The following is a 2,750-nucleotide window of genomic DNA, read 5'->3' as shown; positions in this document are numbered from 1 at the left end:
TCTGCTGAAATCATATCTTAGTGATAGAAAATTATTTGTGGAATACGAAGGAATTAAATCGTTTATATTTAATGCAACTTCCGGGGTTCCTCAAGGTTCAAACTTGGGTCCACTATTATATCTTCTGTTTGTTAATGACATTTCTGATAATATCAACTCTGGAAAACTCCTTTTCGCTATTAAAACAACGATAAAAATAAAATAAAAACAACAATAAAAATTATTTGGCGCTCCGGGGCGACTTCATTGATTCCAGTGGCGCATTTGCTTTTTCAGCTGCAGGAAAACCCGCAAAAACCTGCAGCACCACATCATCTGAAGATTCTGATCCGAAAATGTCCTCTCTCTTATAAAAGAAAATGTAGGGTGTCTCCAGAGGCTCCAATAAATTCAATGCATCGCCAGAACACTTCGTGACACGACTATCGTCAAACTTGAACCAGTCCGTTTCTTCTTTGACCAAAGTGTAATAATGACCAAATTCAACGCCAGAAACACAGTAAACAATGACTGCATGAATATTATAGTGGTCTGCTAGGTTGAAATGTTCATTTATTTGGAACCTTCCAAAGAGTTTCTTGCTTCTAGAGGTTCAGTCTTGTTTGAAAATCATCAGTGTTATTATTAGATTGGCTGGTGCCTCAGTATACTTCTTTCCTTATAACAGTCAGTTAGTTTAGCGCATGTTTGACAATACAGTCGATCATCACCTGTTGAAAATTCCTTTTTTAGATGATTTAACAATAAGCTTTGCACGGACTGGTTATTAGTCATATTAGGAAAAGCTAGATGAAGTTCCAGAAATTCACATGAGTTTTCGGTACATCTTGAACATTTACCACAAAGTAAACGAGTGAGGATTTTTCCAGCAGAAAATTCACAAACACAAGACGAGACGGAATCATTCAGTTCAGAGCGGTCAGGAGTATTGATTTTGCTATTGTTTTGCTCACGAAGAGTATTCAACAAGAACTTCAAGAATACGGAACAATCCTCTTGTTGTCCTAATGAGTATCTAGTGGACTTCAAAGACTCCAGGAAACCGGAATATGATACCTTCTTACGAAACTGCAGCTGCATGAACAGGTGTTTGAGTTTGATGAATAAGTAGGAAACATTCGCATTCTCATTCATCATTAAAACTTCGTTCTTGAAATTCTTCGTCATCAACAACACTTGTAAAATGCTATTCATGTAGCAAGTGTTTCCTAAATTTTCCATACCAATTTTCTTCTCTAGATTTCCAGGACAACTATCTACTGATTCGTAAGGAAGAACATGTTTCACAGAATCTCCATAAGAACCATTTCTCAAGCTGCGATCGATCCTTCCAAGTGAAGGGTTTCGTAGAGGGATCGATTCGGCTCTGGCTTCATGAAGCTCTTCCACTGAAAGGGAACCCGTTTTACGAGGACTGCAACTCATTTTTTGGGGGCAAGAATGACCTGAGTCCACTGACCGCATTGAAAAAGAAGAAGGTGGATCAATCACTTGTTAATTAATCTTGATAGGAGACTGATGAATATCTACATATCTCGGCTTGTCTCAAAGAGGTTTCAGTTCCGTACTGAAATTATGGTAATGCATGATCTCATCATAATTATGTGAAGGTGGAATAGTTCCAAGTACTGAAGCAGCATTGCCACGTTGAATAGCAATACTAATTCTTTCTATCAAAAAAGAGGTAGAACGGTGATCTTTCGTTGCTTGGCCTATTCTCCTTCAGAGTTCATGAACGAATAACAGAGACTCCAGGCCATAAACACCAAAAGTTTCAACCGCTACTGGATGAAACAGATAGTTGTTTCCAAGATTTTGGTATTTTTTTTTTCAATTTCTCGCCAGACAATGCTGCAGTTCCAGCAGACTTGGAACTTTCGATGGAACAGAACTTGGAACAGACTAGATGGGAAGCCGCGACCATGTCAAGGCAAGTATTGTCCCATACCACATGTTTACCGTATTTCCATGGTATGAGAGACATACCATCTGGTCGTTTACCATCATCTCGACTGGTACCAGAATTGCAGGAACATCCGCTGACAACATAGCTCGTTTCGATATGTCGTTCACCTGTTGATGTCGAGATGTACGCCCTGCACTCCTCCTGCAAGTCAAACCATGTGTACCTTTCTCATCAACTATACTACCGCAAACACAAGTATGAGAAACACAAATAAATGAACCCATCCTAAGTCCTACTGCTATTCTGAAAGATCCATCGTCTAATAGTGTTCCAAAAGATGTAACAGGTAAAGCATTCAGTCAAGCACCCGATTCCTTGATCATTGCTGCTTTCAGAGAGACTTATCGTATACACTCGTAGATTTCAGAAGATTATCAGTTGTAATGTTCAGAAGAGGTCGGTCCCATACACTTTGTATTTTCTTTTTATCTGTAGGAGGAGCAATATTAGTTGCAGCATGCCAAAGTGATTCGCCTTCAGAATAAAAAACGTCTTTGATATTGATAAATATGGAAGAAGGGATGGAATCGATAAGATCGGAAACACTATTGACTGATGACAGAAAAGCTGGTAAAGCTAGGGAAGAAGTCGAACGTAGCCCTAATCCGCCAAGGTTTACAAGAAGAGTTGCTTGGAGCCATGAATCATTATTGAAATGATTGTTTGTAACATATTCCGTCGTGTGGCAGAGTAAATTATCAAATTCGTCAAGCTCTAACTGACTTGACCAAGTGGGGGAACATCTGAGGGCTTACATGAGTTTTGAAATCGCCAAACAATTTTT

Source organism: Leptinotarsa decemlineata, unplaced genomic scaffold (assembly GCF_025532065.1).
Source record: "Leptinotarsa decemlineata unplaced genomic scaffold, Ldec_3_MD MMD2_P_RNA_scaffold_7, whole genome shotgun sequence".
NCBI lineage: Eukaryota > Metazoa > Arthropoda > Insecta > Coleoptera > Chrysomelidae > Leptinotarsa > Leptinotarsa decemlineata.
Note: the sequence above shows the minus strand (reverse complement) of the source record.